At 37.1% G+C, this 24,501-nt stretch overlaps 1 long non-coding RNA gene across 1 annotated transcript in view; it reads right to left on the bottom strand.

Moving 5' to 3' along the window:
- LOC309634733 overlaps positions 1 to 24,501 on the bottom strand; it is a 44,045-nt gene that overhangs the window by 19,305 nt on the left and 239 nt on the right. The window contains exon 2 of the long non-coding RNA XR_014248385.1: positions 1 to 24,501. This exon is cut by the window's left edge and continues 19,305 nt beyond it. This is a non-coding gene — a long non-coding RNA (uncharacterized lncRNA).

Raw genomic sequence — 24,501 nt, 5'->3', positions numbered from 1 at the left:
TTATCAAAAATACAACTTCCCTGAACCTATCAAATATTACAATTGATAGTTTCATTATAGGAATCAAATAATGTGACATTTGTCTAAAATATGAACTATACTAGAAGAAATAAATAACTTAATAGTTAGTGAAAGAATACCACTATAAAAACCTAACATTTCTCTTTTTTTAAATTTCATCTCATAAGGTGAGATACTAATTTTACCTTGATCTTGAGCAAATTCAGAGATGAGAAAAATATTATTATCAAGCTGAGCATCCGTATGTAGGGGAGTGTGGGAAGATGTGAACGTCTCATTTTAAAGCAAGTGTAAAGCCAGTGACGTAGAAACCAGTTCTGATAATCCTTTCTAGTTCCATCTAAGTCAGTTTATCTTGTGCTGGGCCCCCTCCCACCTCCCTGACAGTCTTCATTAACTTTACTGAATTTACCAGCCTCAAGACATAGGCTATGTAACACATGTGAGAAGCAAGAGGGACAAGAAGCCTGGCCTTGAAGCCTCAGATGTGTATTTTTAGATAGATCTCTCCCACTGGCTCTTTTTCCCTCTAAATGACGAAGATCTGTTCCTGAGTTCTCAGCGGGATTGTTTATCATCAATGAGCAAAACTCCAATAAAAACAAAGGACATCATCCAATTTGGATCCTATTCAGTAAAATGTAATGTCTTTAGTGAATACAAGACTGTGAAATAAGATGCTTTTCCACTGACATTGTGTTGGGGTGACATCTGGGAAGGTATCTCATGCCCTGATCCACTTGAAAAGGTCACCACAGAAGAGCAGCAAAGATAGTGTTAGACTTTAGTCAGAGATTCAGACAGAGCCACATACATGGAGAAGAAGTGTGCAGCCAGTAGACTTGGCCCCATATTGTTTAACTTGGAAGATCCCACTACCAATCCCATGGTTTTGAACAAAATGTTAAAGTGTTTACCTAGGAATTTTGATGGGCAGGTGGATGGTTGATTTATAAATTAAGTCAAGTCTTCATTTGGGACACTCAATTGCTAAATATACTCGGTTGCTATGCTTTTTTAAAAGTTAAAGGAGGCACTCAAAATGAGAGTCATTTAGAAAGATCATATGAAAATTAAAACTTAATGGAACTTAAGTCCTGGGGAGTTCAGGTTAAACTGGGATTGGCTTTATTTACATAGATTTAATTTTACCAAATTAAACATATTATTTAATCATGCATTTTATTTGGAAGCATCTTAGAAAAGTCTAAGTATTATTTTTTATTAATTCAATTTCGCTGACTGAAAATCTTTTTCAGAACCAACCCCATTTCTAAAATGAGAGAGGCTTTCCTCAGCCTTCAGAATCTCTTGCCAAAGTTCAAAAAGGGGGTGCCATCTGGTGGAAAAGTGCTAGAATTATTTTGAATACAGTTGGGCCGTTTAGTAGCTGTACATCTTTTCTCTTTAAAAATGTACTTACTTCCTGTCAGTGAACAGAAATTATTTCTATGACTTCAGAAAAAAAAATGTTTTAGGAAATTATATAGTTAAGCTTCAGTGAGATCTATTTTATGACAGAAAGATTAGGAAGTTTAGAGGGCTATGTTGAGAATGAAGTTATGTCATAGAAAAGGGCTCCCTAAGTCAGAAAAGATGCCACAATAACCTGGTTGGAGGAGTTTACAAAGTTTCATCCGATTAACATAGATGATTGCCATCATTCTAAGTGTTCCTCCGACCAGGATTTATTCAACAGTACAAAATTATGTCTTGTATTCTTCCCAAGAAATAAGGAATTTTAAAGGAAGAAAAAAGAAACATTGAACGTTAATGAATTATTGCTTACATTTCCACTTTTTTCCAAATGACAAAACATTTAATCATTATCTAAAGAAAGGACCAGTTTCATTTGAGTGCCTTCCATATACTTCTGTACTGCTTAAACCATCCTCCAAGAGATTAGTCAGATCACACCAGGCCAGGGGCTAGGCTGCTAAGTAAAACATTTCAGAGAGAACTATTTATCTCTTTTTAATTCAGAGAATGAAAGAAAAAATAAAGAGAAGACAACATAAATAAAAAGAGAGAGAAAGGTCACCTGAGGGAAAGAGAGGCAGAAAGTGAGAGCAAGCAAATGAGAGAGAGAAAAAGAGGAAGTGAGAAAAAGGAAGAGAGGGAAGACAGGAGGCGAGGTTGATCCTGATTAGTCACCCCTGTTGTTGTTTAAAGACTTTGGAAGCAATATTCAAATCTCTGCAGAAATAAAAGTCAGGTAGCTTCTTTCTAAGGGTCAATACTTGTTAACTTTTTTTTTTAATAGATCTTTATTTGAGTATAATTCCTTCACAATACTGTGTTAGTTTCTGTTGTACAACAAAGAGAATCAGCCATATGCATACGTATGTCTCCATATCCCCTCCCTCTTGAGCCTCCCTCTCACCCTCCCTATCCCACCCCTCTTGGGGTCACCGAGCTCATCTCCCTGTGCTATGCGGCTGCTTCCCACTACCTATTTTACATTTGGTAGTGTATAGATGTCCATGCCACTCTCACTTCCCCACAGCTTCCCCCTCCCCCCGTCTCCTCAAGTCCATTCTCTATGTCTATGTCTTTATTCCTGCCCTGCCACGAGGTTCACCAGTACCATTTTTTTTTTTTTAGATTCCATATGTATGTGTTAGCATACAATATTTGTTTTTCTCTTTCTAACTTAATTCACTCTGTATGACAGACTCTAGGTCCATCCACCTCACTACAAATAACTCAGTTTTGTTTCTTTTTATGGCTGAGTAATATTCCATTGTATATATGTGCCACATCTTCTTTATCCATTCATCTGTCGATGGACATTTAAGTTGGTTCCATGTCCTGGCTACTGTAAATAGTGCTGCAATGAACACTGTGGTACATGTCTCTTTTTGAATTATGGTTTTCTCAGGGTACAAGCCCACTAGTGGGATTGCTGGGTCATATGGTAGTTCTATTTTTAGTTTATTAAGGAATCTCCATACTGTTCTCCATAGTGGTTGTATCAATTTACATTCCCACCAACAGTGCAGGAGAGTTCCCTTTTCACCACACCCTTTCCAGCACTTATTTTTTCTAGAATTTTTGATAATGGCCATTCTGACTGGTGTGAGGTGATACCTCATTGTAGTTTTGTTTCAGTTCTCTAATAATTAGTGATGTTGAGCATCTTTTCATGTGCCTCTTGGCCATCTGTATGTCTTCTTTGGAGAAATGTCTATTTAGGTCTTCCAGCCATTTTTTAATTGAATTGTTTGGTTTTTTTTGATATTGAGCTCCATGAGCTGTTTGTTTGTATATTTTGGAGATTAATCCTTTGTCCCTTGTTTCATTTGCAAATATTTTCTCCCACTCTGAAGATTGTCTTTTCATCTTGTTTATGGTATCTTTTGCTGTGCAAAAGCTTTTAAGTTTCATTAGGTCCCATTTGTTTATTTTTGTTTTTATTTCCATTACTCTAGGAGGTGGGTCAAAAGAGATCTTGCTGTGATTATGTCAAAGAGTGTTCTTTCTATGTTTTTCTCTAGGAGTTTTATAGTGTCCAATCTTACATTGAGGTCTTTAATCCATTTTGAGTTTATTTTTGTGTATGGTGTTAGGGAGTGTTCTAATTTCATTCTTTTACATGTACTGTCCAGTTTTCCCAGCACCACTTATTGAAGAGACTGTCTTTTCTCCATCATACGTTCTTGCCTCCTTTGTCACAAATTAGGTGGCTGTATGTGCATGGGTTTATCTCTGGGCTTTCTATCCTGTACCATTGATCTATATTTCTGTTTTTGTGCCAGTACCATACTGTCTTGATTACTGTAGCTTTGTAGTATAGTCTGAAGCCAGGGAGCCTGATTCCTCCAGCTCCGTTTTTCTTTCTCAAGATTGCTTTGGCTATTCAGGGTCTCTTGTGTTGCCATACGAATTGTGAAATTTTTTGTTCTAATTCTGTGAAGAATGCCAGTGGTAGTTTGATAGGGATTGCATTGAATCTGTAGATTGCTTTGGGTAGTATAGTTATTTTCACAATGTTGATTCTTCCAATCCAAGTACATGGTATATCTCGCCAGGTGTTTATGTCACCTTTGATTTCTTTCATCAGTGTTTTATAATTTTCTGAGTACAAGTCTTTGGTCACCTTAGGTAGATTTGTTCCTAGGTATTTCATTCTTTTTGTTGTGATGGTAAATGGGATTGTTCACTTAATATCTCTTTCTGATTTTAGTTGTTAGTGTATAGGAATGCCAGGGATTTCTGTGCATTAATTTTGTATCCTGCAACCTTGCCAAATTAATTGATTAGTTCTAGTAGTTTTCTGGTGGCATCTTTAGGATTTTCTATGTATAGTATCATGTCATCTGCAAACAGTGACAGTTTTACTTCTTCCTTTCCAATTTGTATTGCTTTTATTTCTTTTTCTTCTCTGATCGCCGTGGCTAGGACTTCCAAAACTATGTTGAATAAGAGTGGTGAGAGTGGACCTCCTTGTCTTGTTCCTGATCTTAGTGGAAATGCTTTCAGTTTTTCACCATTGAGAATGATGTTTGCTGTGGGTTTGTCATGTATGGCTTTTATCATGTTGAGGTATGTTCCCTCTATGTCCATTTTCTAGACAGTTTTTTTATCATAAATCGGTGTTGAATTTTGTCAAAAGCTTTTTCTGAATCTATTGAGATGATCATATGGTTTTTATTCTTTAATTTGTTAATATGGTGTATCACATTGATTGATTTCCATATATTGAAGAATCCTTGCATCCCTGGGATAAATCCCACTTGATCATGGTGTATGATCCTTTTAGTATGTTGTTGGATTCTGTTTGTTAGTGTTTTGTTTATGATTTTTGCATCTATGTTCATCAGTGATATTGGTCTATAATTTTCTTTTTTTGTGATATCTTTTTCTGATTTTGGTATCAGGGTGATGGTGGCTTCATAGAATGAATTTGGGAGTGTTCCTCCCTCTGCAATTTTTTGGAAGAATTTGAGAAGGATCACTGTTAGCTCTTCTCTAAATCTTTGATAGTATTCGCCTGTAAAGCCATCTTGTCTGGACTTTTGCTTGTTGAAAGATTTTTAATAACAGTTTCAATTTCATTACTTACGACAGGTCTGTTTATATTTTCTAATTCTTCCTTGTTCAGTCTTGGAAAATTGTACCTTCCAAGAATTTGTCCTTTTCTTTGTGGTTGTCCATTTAATTGGCATATAATTGTTTCGTAGTAGTCTCTTAGAGTCCTTTGTATTTCTGTGGTGTTAATTGTGATTTCTCCTTTTTCATTTCTAATTTAATTGATTTGTGTCCTCTTCCTTTTTTTCTTGATGTGTCTGGTGAAGGGTTTATCAATTTTGTTTGTCTTCTCAAAGAGCCAGCTTTTAGTTTTATTGATCTTTGCTATTGTTTTCTTTGTTTCTATTTCACTTATTTCTGCTCGGATCTTTATGATTTCTTTCCTTCTACTGACTTTTGGTTTTCTTTGTTCTTCTTTCTCTAGTTGCTTTAGGTGTATGGTTAGATTGTTTATTTGAGATTTTTCATGTTTCTTGAGGTGAGGTTGAATTGCTATAAACTTTCCTCTTAGAATTGTTTTGCTGAGTCCCATAGGTTTTGGGTCATTGTGTTTTCATTGTCATTTGTTTCTGTGTATTTTTTTATTTCTTCTTTGAGTTCTTCAGTGATCTCTTGCTTATGTAGTAGTGCACTGTTTAGCCTCCATTACTTGTGGTTTTTACAGTTTTTTTCCTGTAACTGATTTCCAATCTCATAGTGTTGTGGTCAGAAAAGATATTTGTTATGATTTCAATTTTCTTAAATTTTCCAAGGCTTGATTTGTGACCCAAGATGTGATCTATCCTGGATAATGTTCTGTGTGCACTTGAGAAGAAAGTGTGTTTTCCCACTTTTGTGTGGAATGTTCTATAATATCAATTATATCTATCTGGTCTATTGTGTCATTTAAAGCTTGTGTTTCCTTATTTATTTTCTGTTTGGATGATCTGTCCATTGGTGTAAGTGGGATGTTAAATTCCCCTATTTCTGTGTTACAGTTGATTTCCCCTTTCATGGTTGTTAGCATTTGCCTTATGTATTGAGGTGCTCCTATGGTGCGTGCATAAACATTTATAATTGTTATATCTTCTTCTTGGATTGATCCCTTGATCATTATGTAGTGTCCTTCCTTGTCTCTTGTAACAGTCTTTATTTTAAATTCTATTTTATCTGATACGAGTGTTGCTACTCCAGCTTTTGATGTCCATTTTCATGGAACACCTTTCTCCATCCCTTCACTTTCAGTCTGTATGTGTCCCTAGGTCTGAAGTGGGTCTCTTGTAGACAGCATATATATGGGTCTTGTTTTGTATCCATTCATCTAGTCTCTGTCTTTTGGTTGGAGCATTTAATCCATTTACATTCAAGGTTATTTTTGATATGTATGTTCCTATTACCATTTTCTTAATTGTTTTGGGTTTGTTTTTGTGGGTCATTTTCTTCTTGTGTTTCCCGCCTAGAGAAGTTCCTTTAGCATTTGTGGTAGAGCTGGTTTGGTGGTGCTGAATTCTCTTAGCTTTTGCTTGTCTAAAAGCTTTTGATTTCTCCATCAAATCCACAGGAGATCCTTGCTGGGTGCAGTAATCTTGGTTGTAGGTCTTTCTCTTTCATCACTTTAATTATATCCTGCCACCCCCTTCTGGCCTGCAGAGTTTCTGCTGAAAAATCAGCTGATAACCTTATGGGGACTCCTTTGCATGTTATTTTTTGTTTTTCCCTCGCTGCTTTTAATATTTTTTCTTTAAATTTAATTTTTGTTAGTTTGATTAATATGTGTCTTGGTGTGTTTCTCCTAGGTTTTATCCTGTATAGGAGTCTGATCTTCTTGAACTTGGGTGACTACTTCCTTTCCCATGTTAGGGAAGTTTTCCACTATAATTTCTTCAAATATTTTCTCAGACTCTTTCTTTTTCTCTTATTCTTCTGGGACCCCTATAACTCGAATGTTGATGCATTTAGTTTTGTCCCAGAGATCTCTGAGATTGTCTTCAATTCTTTTTTCTTTATTCTGCTCCTCAACAGTTATTTCCACCATTTTGTCTTCCAGCTCACTTATTTGTCCTTCTGCCTCAGTTACTCTGTAATTGATTCCTTTTAGTATATTTTTCATTTCAGTTATTGTGTTGTTCATCTCTGTTTGTTTGTTCTTTAGTTCTTCTAGATCTTTGTTAAACATTTCTTGTATTTTCTCAATGCATGCCTCCATTCTATTTCCGAGATTCTGGATCAACTTTACTATCATTACTCTGCATTCTTTTTCAGGTAGATTATCTATTTCCTCTTCATATATTTGGTCTTGTCGGTTTTTACCTTGCTCCTTCATCTGTGACATATCTTTTTGCTCTCTCAATTTTTAAATTTTTTTTTATTTTGGGGATTGTGTTCCTGTCTTACTAGTTGTTTGGCCTGAGACTTCCAACACTGGAGGTTGTAAGCTGTTGGGTAGACCTGGGTCTTGGTGCTGAGATGAGGACTTCTGGGAGACCTCACTCTGACGAATATTCCCTGGGGTCTGAGGTTCTCTGTTAGTCCAGTGGTTTGGACTTGGAGCTCCCACTGCAGGAGCTTTGGCCTGACCCCTGGCTCGTGAACCAAGATCCTGCAAGCCATGCAGAGTGGCAAAAACCAAAAAAAAAAAAAAAAAAAGGAGAACAATAGTAAAGTAAAAAATAAAATTAAACTAGGAAACTAGCAGCTATGTTAGAAAAAAATATACAAATAAAAATATAGATGAAACAACAGCCAGAAGGTAAACAGACCACAATAATAAAAAAGAGGAGGAGAAAAAAAAAAAAGGTGGAAAAGCCCTTGGCTGTGGAGGGCAGGACCTAAGCAGGGGTGATGTTTGGGCAGTGGGTGGGGCCAATGCTTAGGACCCACAGGGCTGGAAAAGGTCAGGGGGTTGTGGGGGGTGGGGCTTAGGCTCAACAGAACAGAAGGGGCCCAGGTGTGCCTTCTGCCTCTGGTCTCAGACTATGGGGGACCCCACCTGGGACCCCAGCAGGCTTTCTGGGCTCTAGTGGGCGGGGCAAATGCCCTGTGCTCCTCTGGTCCTGGAGGTCCCCTCCCACCTGTCTCTCTTGATTTCCCCAGCCTCCCTCCTATGACCTCAGGGTCCATGTGGCCTGTAGGGGGCTTTGGAGGGCAGAGGACTAGCCTTCGAGTTCAGCAGGCTCCCAGTGCCCGATTGGGAAAGGCAAATGCTCTCCGCTCCTTTCCCCCTCCTCTAGTACTGGAAGGTCCCTCTTGTCTGCCTCTCCTGTTCTCTCCCGGCCTCCCTCCTTCACCCCCAGGACAAACCCAGCCCAGAGGGGACCTCTGATGGCATAGGACTCAGCCTGAGAGCTGGGCAGACTTCCCTGGCCGATTGGGCAGGGGAAACGCTGGGTCTGCTCCCCCCTGATCTGAGCCCCCGAGGGTCTCTCCAGGTGTGGGAACCCCTCTCCCTTCTTAGCCACCCCTCAGGGGTGCCAGTCCTGTCTGGTGTCCACTTCTCCTCCCCCCTCAGTCCCCCCACCTCCTACCAGTTCACTTGGGGGTTCTTCCCATCTCCTTGGGCATTGGGGCTCCCCACCAGTGTCTGACAGTTGCATTAGTTGTGGGGAGACACAAACTCTGCATCTCCCCACACCACTATCTTGACTCTAAGACAACACTTGTTCACTTTTAACAATCTTCAGCTAGTTAGAGGTTTGAAATTGTACAAAGAGAGCATCTGAATTCTTGGGAAAAGGGTGAAGGGCTATAACTAATGTCTAAATTTAAGTTTCTGAAATAAACTCATTTAGAGAAAGGTTTCTGAGACCTTGAAGGCTCTGTAAACACCATTTTGACCCAACCCTGGACAATGGTTTGTAAGATTGTGCCATTTCTGGATTGTTTTTAATGTGGAGACTATGGCCAAGAATGTAACGTTATGTCACGGGCTAATGTCTTTTATAAAAATAATTCTTATTTTAGTAAAATTAGTAATATCTTCTTCATTGCTTCCCTAGCACCTTTACAGAGGGGTCTCAATTCATAGTCCTTGGAACCCAGCAAGCAGCTCAGAAATTTCTCTGAAATACTGCTGACCCAACCAGCTCTACTGAAAGAGGTCTGCATCATAGGAAACCCCTGAAGGTCAGGCAGAGGAGTTCATGCCAGCCTTGTGTTACTGAAATCAATGTATTTTCAACTAAAGCACCCTCACAGATACACAAAGTCTCCATCTAGAACGAAGTACATCAACTCTGCCCACATCGACAGATTGCAAGGGTGGTCATTTTAATCTCAGCTGTAGCCTTGCATACAAACCTGTTAGGGTATATGTTACATGATTTAGATTTAAGAGTGCTTAAGAAAACTAAAATCCCAGTGTATGGTAGGCTACCACCAATGTTCACCAATAGCCTGTTCTTCTTTATTTATAAGTACACAAAAGGTTGTGCTTCCCCACCTCCTGGAAGTTAAGAGAGATGATGTGCCCTGATTTGGCCAATAAAATGTGAGTGGAAGTAACTCATGCCATTTTGGGAGGAAGCATTTAATTTTCAATGCTTTGCTCTTGCCCCCTTTTCCTCTGAAGCTGAAAATGTTACTGAACTCAGGTCCAGCTGCTTGCTGCTCAAAAGCCAATACTCGAGAGGTAAGTGTTGTTAGAAAGGAAAGGTTGCTTTATTCAGGAACCAGGGGATAAGATGGATTCATGTCCAAAGGTCAATTCCCCGCTGCTGACCAGTGGGCAAAAGTTTTTAAAGCAGAGTTTCAGGGGTGTATAGGTGGAGGAAGGGGGCTACAAGCAGAACAGCACAGTCAACTCTGACAATCATCTTGAAATTGGTCATGCTATGGTCTGATCAGTGTCATCTTGATTGTTTTAAATACAGTTAATCTTCAGTTCTGGGGTCAGTTTGTTCCCATTTCCTTGAGGCCAGTTCTCAGAATTGTGGAAACTTATGTCATGGCTACAGCCTGGTCATCATGTAGTTAACTTCTTCCACCCAGTGAGGGTTTCAGCATCTACAAAACAGCTAAAACAATATGGCTCAGAATATTATCTATAACCCTTGAGGAGGAACTAAAGGTCCTTGACTTTGTTTAATGACTAAACTATTATTTATTTGGTCTTGTTTGACTGTTTTCCTTTGCTTCTGCATTTTCTCACTTCTCTGATTAAGTTTAATCTTCAGCTAAAATTTCTCTACAGGTAAAAGGCAAGCAGAGGAAATGGGGTGTGTGTGTGTGGTGTCTGTCCTGGGAAGGCCCCATAGGATCCTGTTCCATTTCAAAAACTCTGAAGTAGCACACTGAAAAGGCGCCAGCATTTCAGGATAGCGAGGAATGACTTGCTGGGGCAGAACGCCCAGCTCCACCACTGACCCAAAATGGACATGCAACGCAAGCACCTAAATAAACTTTAGTTGTGTTAAGCCATTGAGATTTTGGTATTTTTTGTTACCTCAGCATAAACTATCTTGACTTATACACCATCTTTTCCAATAAAGTAAAAAAAAAAAAAAATGGGAGACTTAAAAATGCCAGTAAAAAGTGATGTATAATTATGATAAAAATAAAAATAGACGTATTTTTAAATGAAAGTGATAAGGAAATGAAACTATTTTACAGACATGTTGGTTGAGTGTTTCAACTGTAAGAATATTTCTAAAGGATATAAAGAAAATCATATCACTTATGAAAAATTGTGTCCAGGCAATTGATAACGAGCAAGAGATAGCAATTCACAAAAGGAAAAACCTACTGTTAAATCAGATGAAATATAGGAGTTTGAGAAATTAAAGCCTGATCAGGTAAAATACTATTGATAAAAATTTTATCACAAGTATAATTGGCATCTGGTATCAAGGGTTCAAGTAGTGTGTGTAGATTATTGTTAGCAGGAAAATGCCCAATAATGACCAGTTTTGTAAAAGGATCCCTAACAAGAAAGACATCATTGGGATGGAATATGCAAATTGTAAAACTTTGAACTCATTTACTATCCAATTTTATAAAAATATATTCTGGACTTGAACCTGACTTAATCAGTTTCTTAAGTCCATTTGAGCTTAAAAACAAAACGGACTTAAGAAGGAGCTTTTTGAAAGCTAATATGTTTATAAACTAAGGAGTATCTGTACTTACATACCCCATTTTCATTAAGAAATTCAGAAGAAATTTTCAACCACTAACTTAGAAAGAGGAGAGGCTTAGCCATTCTTTCTTTTATTTTTCTGCATTTGGTCTTCTTTTTCTCCATCTTCTTTTCATACTTTGAATTTCATTAGCATTCCTCTTCCATGCTCAGACTCCATTTCTAATCTAATACAGATCTTTGTAAAGGAAATTGAGGAAAAGATCCAGTCAACATGAGCAGAGGAGGCATTTTGTGAAAGGAAACTTAAGAGACAGAGACAGCTTCTCTTGCTGGCAAGTTAGGAATAGACATATCCGCATGAAATTTTTTCATAGTATCATAGACTCTAGGACAAGAAGGAAAAAAAAAAGAAAAATAGTTTAACTTTGTCATGAAGTAAAAATATCCATTGCCACAAAGCCTTCATTCCATCTCCAGTTAAACAAAACCAAGGAGGCAGCAATCATTTCCAAAGCACTCCATTCTACTTTGCACAGATCTCATCATTAGAAAGTTCTTTTTATTCAGCTTGCATCTGCCTTGCTGTGGCTTCCATTGGTCAGTGTTTCTTGTCTTGGCCAAAGGTATACAAAGCAAAGAATTAATGAGCTGGAGTGTTTTCATCAGTGCCCTGGGTCAGAATACCAGGTTCATATCCTGGACCCATGTTTCAGTATCTGTGTGTCCTCAGGAAAATTACTGAACTGCTGTGTGCTGGACTTCTCCATCTGAAAAACAGAGATAATATGATAATATAATCAATAGTGTCTACATCATAATATTGATTTGAATTTAAATGGGGCAATTTGTGTGGAGGCCTGAGCACAACACCTACCACATAATAACCACATAATGAATGCTAACTGCATTATAAATCTCTCAAATTACAACCATTCAAATATTTAAGTGTTGCTCCATCTAATAAGTCTCTTCTGCAAGCTACATCCATCTCTTTTATTCCAATATATCTGTTCCTTAAAGCTGTAATTTGTGTAAGAACAACAGTTTTTATTATGGAGCAAGAAAGAGGTCTAGAAAGATCTCAGAGTATTTGAGTAATTCACCAAGAAAGGGAATAGCAACCTGGCACTCTGCAGGCAAAAATAAAGACCAAGAAAATAATCATAATTCAGAAGTCACAGAGCACTCTAATTTAATCACTCCCAGGCAAAATCATGTAGAGATATTGCTCTTTGGCTCATGTTTACCTAGTCCAAACAGATAAATGCTGTATCCGATCTCCAAATTTTAATCCTTTGTAGTCATTTGCATTTTACTTTCCTAGGATGACATCAGCATGTGAAAACACACTGTTTTCTTTCTAAATGTTTTCCCTTTGAAACATTTTCCTCTTTCAAAAACAGACAGCACTATATTAAGGAAGATTTCATAGGCCTCAAATAAAACTTCAATTTTTATTTCATTGAAGTACTTAGTTTTCATCAGCATCAACTTGAACCACTTCTGGACCCCCAGCCCCACCCAACACTAGTTTTATTTCCTTCATCCCATTGTCTTCTGTATCCTTGAATTAATTTAACATAAACGAAGTTCATCAAATATCTGATGGAGAAAAAAAGTATCTTAATGAATGACCACTGAACCATATGAAATAAAAATTAATATAAGCTAGATAATGAATGTATTTATAAATCATAAAGAATACTAAGAGAAAAATGAAGAAAATGAGGTGTCATGAAACCCAAGGGAAGACTGTTTGAGGAAGATAGACTCTTAATTAAAGTGGATTTCTACTAAGAGAGCAAATGATATTTCCTATCTAGCCTCAGAGGGTGGCATGGAAAAAAAGAGTTATGCTGTGTCCCTCCACAGAATTTGCTATGATTGGAGTCTTAGGTGCTGAATTCTCATCTCATCTGTCACGAAAGAATATCTTATGGATGATCATAGGTGGAGCCCCGACTCTCTGACTGATGAATTCAATGACAAGCCATTATCCTGCTGATGGTCTCCACAGGAACTGGATTCTCTTCTTCATCCTTCTCATCAAGTGAGACCCAGGTGGTTATTGAGCTCCTGGGAAGATGATGGGTTGTGTAGGTATGAGCCTGCTGCGAGAGGAGGAACCTGGTTAAACTAAGTCTTCAGGGCACCTAAGGACATACTCCATATCTCTTCTCTCATCCTGGAGGAACTGTCATTTCTTATCTCCCACTCACATCTATTCCTTCCTCTTTGTTTCCATCCACCTGTTTACTGAAAAGAACTGTAGAAAGTGATATGCTAATCTTTCTTTCCAACCAAAGATGGATTTACTCACTTACAATTGATTTATTACAAAAGTAGTGAGTTGATGCCAAGGAAAGTATTTGTTATCGTTCTATTTATAAAGTAGCTTGGAAACTTTGTCATTTAAGCTTATTATTCTCTAAATTTAATATCTTTCTGGAGTTTAGGAACCACCATACAATCTTCCTAAATAGTAATTTTAAATGTATGAAATTAGAGTACTTCTCCATAAAACATATAATGGCTAGTAACTTCTATTCTGACAAGATATTTGTATCTTTGGAAAACTTTGAATGATTCAAACAGGAAATAATCAAAATGGGAAAATGGGCTTTTTTAAAGACTAAGGAAGCATCATATAGGCATTTTGTTTGCAACATGTAAAACTAATGTACGTTGGAAGAAATTAAACTTTAATATTAAAAATATCTGCTTTGTTTTATGACTATTTATTTATTTTTTATAATCCTGGGCAGAATTGTGAGGTCAGTCCCACACGCATGCCACAACCAAGAGTTCGCATGCTACAACTAAGGAGCCCGCAAGCGACAACTAAAGGAGCCTGCCTGGCACAACTAAGGAACCCACGTGTCACAACTAAGGAGCTGGCAAGCAACAACTAAGGAGCCTGCCTGCTACCACTAAGACACGGCGCAACCAAATAAATAAATAAAAGTGTCAGATCTAATTATCCAATGCAAGTTTCCTCCAAGGCTGCCTAAATATTTCTAAATGATCACCTCTCTTTTAAAATGCCTGATGAAAGATTCTTCATGAATTTGGCCGTGGCAGCTTATTTTACCAACATCATCAATTATTTGTGCTACTTGTTATGAACCATCAAATCAATATGGAAAATAAGCCATTGTAGAGGCTCTGTCTGCTAATTTGTTTAATGGTGTGCTTGCCAAAGGACTGCATGTTCTAATAATTATTGCTAAACCCATATTAGTAATTTTAGCCAGAGACAGTGTATATTATTATTTCTTTGCAAACTATAAGTGTTACTAAAAAAAACCAAAGGTATAATGCCATGTGTTTTATTATATATAGAACACACACACATCTTTACCAAATATATACATATAATACATATTTCTGGGTTATGAACTAAAGTGCTAAGATGCTATCAGGCCAATGAAAATTTATCTAAAGTCCTAAACTTTAACAATCTTTTCCTTTGTCTTCCTCTCACTCATTCTCCCAGATCTTGCTTTTCCTACTCATTTCCCAAATCTCTGTTCTTTGCATCCAATGGAACCTTAAAAATCTTCAAATAAAGTCTAGGAAAGAGTCGGGTGGTGAGGGGAATATTGTCAATGAACCTAATTCAGGACAGGAGCAGAAGCTCTCGCCTTATATCAACAGACAAATGCACAATAGCTCCCTGCTGCCTTGTCTGCCAACTTCTATGAAGCCAGAAGAGATTAAGATGCCTCCAAAAACAATTTGGGGGCAGATTAAAGATATGACCAAACGGTAATTTACATGAGTGAGTTATTATAGCTATTCCAGGAGCACAAATTCTACTTGAAAGACTAAATGATCAACTTGAAATATAGAGGGTTTATAAATTTATAGGAATTTTGCCACTCACCTTTTCCTGGCCCACGGTTAAAATTCAAATAATTTTTATACTTTATTTGTCTTTAAAAATGAATATTAAAAAGTACTGAGCATTCCATTCAAAACAGACTTATCAGAAACACATTGAATCTCATACATTTTCAGTCAGTAAACAAATTAATCCTTCCCATTTGGGAACAATATATGCAGTGGATTGCAGGGTAGCATTATTATTTCTCTTCTGGGTATATTTTTAAATCAAAATGTGCTTTTCTTTTAAAGGTATGACACTGAAAGATTTCCTGGTTCAACATTATAGTATACATTTATTTTAGGTGGAAATCTGCAGTAGAGACCTTCCGGGTTGCTCAGTGCACAGCCAGCCCTTCTCTCCAAGCTCTGCCCCGCGGGTTAGGGTGGTCTCTCGGCAACCATGTTTTCCTCCCTGACACCATGTACTGGCCCGTCAAGGGGGACCAAGTTCAGTGGAAACATGACTACAGAGCACAGAGAGAAAAGTAGAAATAAAGAACTGAGAGTACTACCTACTCCTGGAATAAGTTCTCCCATGGCCTAGCTGATCTTGGATTCTGTGAAATACCTAGTATTTGTCCACAAAAGCCTCCTTGTAGCTTACACAATTTGATGTGTGTTCCTGTTCATTTCAACTAAGAGGACATTGACCAAGACATAATCATTTTCCCCAGCAGAATGATCGTCAATATTATTAGGATCATCGATAGTTAAAATGGAGAGTCTTAATCACTTAAATTTTTTTTTTTACAAAATCTCATCTTTTATATAAAATGTCAATTTACTGAAGTGAAAGATCCCCCTTGCCCCTATATATTTTTATTTATGCTTCTTCAGTATGGATCAAAATACAGTGTGATATTTCTTCCATGCTGGAGCATAAAATGAAGGAATTGACCAAAAATTTAAAGTTGTCAGGGTTACATGAAAACATAAGAAAAAGTGATGATTCTATTTAAAGCAAGAGCTGACATATACTGAGTACTTAGTACACCTCAGTCTCTGCTCAAAGCAAGTTCTACACGTTATCTCGTTTAGTCATGCCAACTCCATAATGTCAGCACTCTTACTGTGGCCATCTCACAAGTGGGGAAACTAAAGCATTGAGATGTGGCCTAAGATTATATATCTGGAAAGTGCTAAAGCCAGAACTGAAACCCAAGCAGAACTGCCTCACAACTCTGCAATTAGTCACCACATTATGCATTTTAGACAAACGGACCACAAGTAATCATAAACACCTTTTAAAAAAGTATAAATACTGATTTGTCCTTGAAAGAGAAGAATCACTCAACAACAGTCTTGTTCTTAAATTCCTTAAGCCATCAGTTTTTGAATCTGTTTGATAAACATGTTCAATACCTTAATAAAAATTTATATCATTTTTTTTTAATATTGCAAAAGGAGTTCCACAAACCTAAACTTATTTAATCCTCAGAACACGCCTGTCAGGAAGTTCCAGGGAATACTATAATCCTCTTGTGCAAAAGAGGAGAGTACAGTTCATGAAAATTAAATGACTAGCCTACAGAGACTGGAACTAATATTTATTGAGGACTTACTGTGTCCTTGGAACTCTGCAGGTCACTTTTTAGATAAGTTATCTCATTTAGTTAAGATAACAACTACATAATGTCCACATCCAGTTTTATAGCAGAAAAAAACTAAAGTTCCCTGTGGCTTAATTACGGAAGGCCAGCACTAGAACTCAGGTATGTGACTCCCTTTTCCAGCAATTATTTATTGAGCACCTTTTATTATGTGCCAAGCACTGTACTAGCTGCTCCATTCATCAGAGAGGGAAGGATACAAATAAATAAAACAGAACCTAGTCTCAAGATAATACCTCATTCTAATGTTCAATAAAACATGTGGCTCCCAAGGCATGTGGATATGAAGATTCAAGATTAAAAAACAGAACTAATTCAAACTATCATTTACTGAAAGGATCTCAGCCTTCAGAATGCAAGGGTGGACAGGAAGAGAAAGTAGAGAGAGTTGAAAATTCAGCACAGGCTCTGAACCTAAAAGAGAAGAGGGTTAGTACAAAAAAAAAAAAAAAATAGGAAGAAGAAGAAAAATGAGATGTTGGGATTCAAATTGCAAAATGAATTTTGTTTTTGGAGAGGAAGGGATTCAAGCTTTGTCTAAAGCATTGCTCTGCTCCTTTCTTTTCTTTTCTCTTTCTCATCACAGGTGTAACGGAATGGTAAGGTAAGGGTGGAAAGGCAGGCAGTAGGACTTGATAGAGCACTCTGACCATTCACATATTGGTGGATGGTTACATAATGGCATTCTTCACTGAAAACATCACTGCTTGTTTTTTGCTGAAGTAGACAATGGATACATAGCCAGGGAACGGTGGTCTGAAGCAAACACCACAAAGACGTTCCTTCTTCCGTTATGGACATGTCATGGTCCACTAGGTCTACAAACAAAGTACCTTCTTTATACCTGTTTAAACATTATGTCTTAAAAACATTACCTAGAAAAACCAGTCCCCAACTAAAACTGAAAACATGTAGGGAAGAAATCCGCCGTTGTATCACTTTAAATATTTTGATGTGTCTATATGCTCATCTAACCCTGTAGAGTTTACCTCTGGAAAATATTACATTCTAAAGATTCCAAAAATTAATGTTATCCTGACAAAACTATGAAAGCCTTTTAAATAGCCCCCAAATTATTTATAGTTAGCTGGTTTTCTATCTGGAAAAGTAACAAGTGAACTATTTACACGGTAGCTGCTTTCTTCATTCATCTGGTTTGGATCAAACTAATCCCACTTTTGGATGAAAGTTGTCCTGAACTTAATATTTATGAGGCACGGTGGTATATTTACCAGATATTACACAAATGCCTTCATCTATGCTGTGGCTAATTCTGCTCCTTCGACATTAAAAAAAAAAAAAAATGCTGCTCATTAGGAAGAGAATTGTGATGATTTTATCCCAGATAATCAGCAAAGAGATAGCAGATTTTTAAATGGTGGCAGTTGTTCTCTGAGGAGGACTGATTTGAAAAGATGGCTATGAAACCAGTGTTCCTCTCTGTGAACTACCTTTCAAGGCAAGCAGACCATGAGCAGCTTTCAGCTTCCATCATTCTGTCCACTCCTCTCCCTGCCTCCACCCCATACATGATGCTTTCTACTTATTGGATGTGAGAAATCAGAAAACTTAACTTTCTAAAAAGCCTCTACAGTTGACGTCCTTCAATGGGTCTTTTCCAAATCAAGCCATGAAATCAAATAAATATTTTAAAGAATAAAATGGTAAGCTCTCATTAGAAAATGATTATCATTCATTTGCATAATAACAATATATTTACATACATAGATATATGTTATGCATGTGTGTGTGTGTGCTGTGCCATGTTGTCTTCGATTTGAGATTCATAGATATAAATATAGATATCTGTCATAATATTGTGTCTCAAATATGAATCAATAATGGCTAGTAACCAAAGTAAATGATTTTAAAAAGATACGATAATGGAACCACTCTTTCCTAAGATAATGAACTCATTACTTATTAATCCTGTGTAAGGCAAGAAGCCAGGAAAAAGGGTTTGTCACTGCCACACTTGGGAACTCTGATAAACATGACCAGTGCTGAGACTCATGAGATGCAGCCCAGGCTGAAGATGAGCTCAGCCTTTTTTGTTTTTCTTTTTATTATTTCCTCTACATTGGCTTTTTACTCTGTCCTTACTCCACTATCAATGAGATTACATCCAAAGGGAGAAGAAATGAGGACAAGACCAGAATAATTTGCAAGTCCCTTCTTTGATTGGTTCAACCTCTTTTAAAATATGCTATTTAGTCCCATTAATGTAGCTGTAAAGCTACAAATAAGTTACCTCATAGTGAAAAGAAGAAATTTTTCCCTGAAATTGCTAAGTGGTTCTATAAGCATATTTTCTTAAAACCAACAAATAAAAAAGAAATAGATCACATGTTATTCCTTTGAGAGTAAATAAACAATCTAAAATTGATTCATCAAAAACAATGACAAAGTTGATGCAAGACATAGAAATGTTATATTCTTATTTGTGTTGAGATTAACACATTAATTTGTAATATTGCTGGAATTCCTTACTTTCATCTCAATTTTAACTTTTGCACAAATATTTCTAAAAGTTACTTTGGAATTTTTTTTTTTTTTTCCTTTTTAGATAGACAAAGAGAACATCACCAAATAGTAAAGAGAAACAGGGACCAGCTCATGATGGCAAAGTGCGTTCTTACCTCAAACTGCCAGCCTGGGTGAAATAATCACTTTTTCTCACCCCTGGCACTCATACATGCCCTGTCTTCATGCCTTGTCTTCCAGGATTCCAGCACCATCTTGCTTAGCACCTCTCGGACACTCCTAGTGCCAGCCAGCACCCCCGAATTTGTCTTTGGCTCTCCTGATCAGGGTCTCACACCCTTTTCACACAACTTTGATTACTACCCACTCTCTCAATTCTGAAAAGAGCTAGGTAACCTATGGTAAGAGCCATCTCATCTCACAGGCTACACATTACCAACTTTGAAACTCAGTGCCCATACAACTAAGTCCTTGCCAACACCTTACCAAAACTTTGTGCTGCTCTGACCTTATGCCTGTACTTGAGACCCACAACGATGCTCATGAGAACTTGGGTTACCTCATTATACCACCGATAAACTTGCAGCTTACTTTCCAAGGGCACACAGTGTTCAGGGGCCATGCATGTTATTATGGGGCTATGCTGCTGAAGTAGGAGCCTCACCTGGGCTCCAGGCTATGAGGTGTATGAGTCTGGCCCAGTAATTAGGTTTTTTTTTTTTTTTTTTTATTGCAATTAGGTTTTTGCGCTTAAATAGTATAGGTCATTGCTGAATCCTATCAAGTAGCTCTCCCATGGATAAAAGACCTGAAGACAGGACTCTGGAGAACATTATTATTTAATGAATGAGTACAAGAAAAGAAATAAATGCAGACAATTGGGGGAAAGTGGTCAATAATAATAAAGAAAAATTATCTAAGATGTTGCCTTACAAAACAAGAGAGAAAAGTGTTTCAAGAGAGGAGTAAGAGGAAACACGTTTAAGCTGTCCAGTAGTAGTGAGATCAAGATGAACAAGGCATCCCAAAGGGTGCCACAGAATGTCAAACAGTAAGTTCTTTTATTAAATTAGATTTTTAAAATACAAAGATGACTCTTCCTCTTCCTGTTCCCTTTCTTTTACAGGCAATTTAGACCCCAAATCATCAGGGAGCATCAAGCAAGCCAGGGGAGCTGCAGTGCTACAGAGGTGGGTATCAAAGCCTGAGCAGGGTAAGGAGGGCTGCCCAGTGTGGGTGTTGGGGCCAGTGTGGTGAGAAAAGTGACCATGTTGGTTGTGTTGAAGCCCAGAGCAGGTGGGGAGGGCATCTATGCAGGGGAGGGGAAGCACTGGCAAGGGGAGGTTGGTTAACAGGCAGGAGACTGGTTAAATAATCAATACATTAAGGCTAATGGTAGTCAGATTTCTCATGGTGGGTGAACAATATGGAAAGTGAGAAAACTAGGACGGACCCTGCAGCATTGGTTTGAAATTGAATATTGCAATGTAAACTCATGCATTTCAATACTTATATAGGTAGATGTCAAAGTTAATATAGCTTTGTCCCCCAAAATGGCCTGGGAGCAGCAACACCCAATAACAGTAGGCAAATGTAACCCTCAGATTGCTACTTCTAATTGTCATTCTTCAACCAAAGGAGCATTGGAGAAATAGCCAACTTGACAGCTGGGGCAGGGAAAATACAGAATGGACCATGTTGTGCCAGAAAATTTAAGAACGAACATTTTGTGGTGGTAGAAAATAAGAAAATACCCAAAGAATGAAGAGGACTTTTTATTTTTTTATAGCTTTATTGAGATATAATTAACTTATAACATTGTGTAAGTTTAAGGTATAAAACATGATGATTTGATACATATACATATGGTGACATGACTACCACAATAAGATTTGTCAACACAGCCATCACCTCATATAACTATAATTTTGTTTCTGCATATTTCGGCAACATTTAAGATCTACTCTGTTAGCAACTTTCAAGTATATAATAGAGTATTGTTAACTAGAGTCACCATGCTGTACATTAGATCAGAGAACTTATTCATCTTATAACTGGAAGTTTGTATCCTTTGACCAATATCACCCTATTTCCCCTGACCCCCAGCCCCTGGCAACCCCCTTTCTACTCTGTTTCCATGGGTTCAGCTTTTTTTAGATTCCACACACAAGTGAGATCATTCAGTATTTGTCTTTCTCTAACTGACTTATTTCACTGAGCATAATGTCCTCAAGGTCCTTCCATGTGTGACAAATAGCAGAATTTCCTTATTTTTATGGTTGAATGAAATTCCATTGTCTGTCTGTCTCTCTCTCTCTCTCTCATATTTTCTTTATCCATTCATCTGTTGATGACACTTTGGTTGCTTCCATACCTTGGCTACTGTGAATAATGCTGCTATGAATATGGGGGTATAGATAGATCTTTGAGATAGTGATTTTATTTCCTTCAGATATATACCCAAATGTGGAATTGCTGGGTCGTATAGTCGTTCTATTTTTAATTTTTTGAAGAATCTCCATACTGTTTTTCATATGGCTGTACCAATTTACATTCCCACCAACAGTGCACAAAGTTTCCCTTTTCTCCATATCTTCCCCAACATCCTCCTGTCTTTTTGATGATAGCTATTCTAACATGGGTGAGGTGATATCTCCCTGTAGTTTTGATTTGCATTTCCCTGATGATTAGTGATGTTGAGCACCTTTTCATGTACCTGCCAGTCATTTGTATGTCTTCTTTAGAAAAATGTCTATTCAGGTTCTCCACCCATTTTTTAATCAGATGATTTGTTTTTGTTTATTTTTTTTGTTATTGAGTTGTAAGAGTACATGATGTATTTTGGATATTAACCCACTATCTTATGTATGGTTTTCAAATATTTTCTTCTGTTCTGTAGGTTGCCCCTTCATTTTATTGATTGGTTCCTTTCCTGGACAGAAGCTTTTTAGTTTGATGTAACCCCACTTATTTATTTTTGCTTTTCCCCTTTGTGCTTTTGATGTCATATCCAAAAAAAATCATTACTAAGACCCTTGTCAAGAGACTTTTTCCTTGTGTTTTCTTCTAGGAGTTTTATGGTTTCAAGACTTTCATTTAAGTCTTTAATCTATTTCAAGTTAATTTTTGAAGTTAGTAAGGTAGGAGTCCAATTTCATTCTTTTGCTTGTGAATATACAGTTTTCCCAACACTGTTTATTGAAAAGACTATTTTTCCTCACTTACCATTCTTGGCTCAAAGGGCACTTTTTTAAAAGGACCCAGAAGCAAGCCTAAATTTCATGGAAGCCATTGACTAAACTGGAGGTAATTTGAGCATGAAAATAAACATTTAGAGTAATAGATTATAATTCATTGAGCAAAATAGGAACTAGGAATTCAACTAATATAATTAAATAAATTGAAAGTTTTCTAAAGAACAGGATAATTACATAGTTACATGCTACCTTCCTACAAAATATTTATTTATACAAAGAGAAAAGGAGTCATTTTACAGTGGAGCAGCCTAGCAGATACCACATCATTCCAGTGATAAAAGTAAATATTACCAGTAATAGGAAAAATTTTAAAATGTGTGCCACCTTATAGGAGGCAATTAACATAACACAGCATAACTTCTGCCATATTCCTGCCAAATGCACAGAAGTTGAATCTAATCAGAAAGAACCATTAGCTAAATCCAAGTTGAGGGACGTTCTACAAAGTAACAACAAAATTCAAACATAACAAAGTCATAAGAGACAAAGAACAACTGGGAGATTCTTTCAAATTGAAGGATAATATGAGACACAACTAAATATACAACGTATTGGTAAACTGTCTTTTTTCTATGAAGAACATTGGGATAATTGGGAAACTTGAGTGAAGTCTAAGGATTAGATGGTAGTAAACTATCAAAGTCAATGTCCAGACTTAGATGACTGCATTGTGGTTGTGTAGGAGAATATCCCTACTTGTAGGAAATATACACTAAAGCAGGGGTCCCCATTCCCCAGTCCGCGGCCTGTTAGGAACCAGGCCACAGAGCAGGAGGTGAACTGCAGGCTAGCGAGCGAAGCTTCACCTGCCGTTCCCCATCATTCCCCGTCGCTCTCATTACCTCCTGAACCATCCTCCCTATCGCTCGTGTTACCGCCTGGACCTCGCCCCACATCCGCCCCGTCCGTGGAAAAATTGTCTTCCACGAAACTGGTCCCTGGTGCCAAAAAGATTGGGGATGGCTGCACTAAAGTATTTGGGGTGTGATATAATATCATATCAGCAACCAATTCTCGAATGATTCAGGACAAAAAAAAAGTTTTGTATTATACTTACAAATTTCTGTAAGTTTGAGATTGTTTCAAATTTCTTTAAATGTTTTCATCAAAAATTCATCAAAAATTTCATCAAAAATTCTCTTAATTTTCTGTCTTTGGCTAATTTAAATGATTTTACTTGTCAACTAAAAGATTAGCAAATATAACAACTAAAACGTAAAAGGTGAAATACATTTTAATCATTTAGAATTAAAGACCCTGGATAAGCATACTCCATTTTGATTATTCTTTATATTGTTATAATGTTACCAGTAAAGTAAATAAAAGTAAAATTAAAAGATCAAATGCATCTATGCCACTCATTTATGTTAGAAATTTCCTCTCTAAGAAATTGAGCATTATGCTAGACAAACTATGGATTAGACTAGTGTGGCATTCCTATATTATTTTGCCTGGGATAGCATAGTGTGTTTAGATTATTACCTATTTTTTTCTTTATTTTACCAATTGTTGAAAAAATTAGGTCTTTCTTTTCTATAAGCAGCATTAAATATACACAGTGTAAAATGTACTCAGGGGAAAATGAGAAAACTTATTTCCTAATCATGGAATCAAGAGATTTCATCTTCTGGAATGAAGAATGGGCTACATGTAAACATTAGGAAAATACAAAGATGAACACATTACAACAGTCTATGTTTTTAGGAAGGACAATCAATATCTTTTGTAGAGACAGGAAGTGAATTATTTGATAATACTTCTATTGTTTTAGGAATTCTTGACCTAAAGCTAATATAAAGTCTGATAATTGAACCCTTCAGCCGGCTAAATATTGTTTAAGCAAGGAACTCAGAAATATAAGAGTTCTCCAATGACTAGGTTGTCTGGAAATGTAAAAGTTAAGCAACTGAACGCAAGAATATGAATTTCTTAAAGGCAAATGACACAAGGCAACATGAGGTGAGGGGGACTCTTGCATAACACTGAAGACATCACTACCTTTAGTAGAACAGTGAACAGCTGAAGTAAACAGTTACCTAGAGAACATTAAAAAGATATCTTACTCACTTGTATGGAGTTGTAATTTCTGGGCTTTCTTTTTAAAATGCACATCACTTGGAGGTTTTTCTCGTAAGTTTTGGCCTCCAAGTCCTAC

Source organism: Balaenoptera borealis (assembly GCF_965194805.1).
Source record: "Balaenoptera borealis genome assembly, chromosome: 9".
Classification (NCBI taxonomy): Eukaryota; Metazoa; Chordata; class Mammalia; order Artiodactyla; family Balaenopteridae; genus Balaenoptera; species Balaenoptera borealis.
Note: the sequence above shows the minus strand (reverse complement) of the source record. Positions and strands in the feature narration are given on the sequence as shown.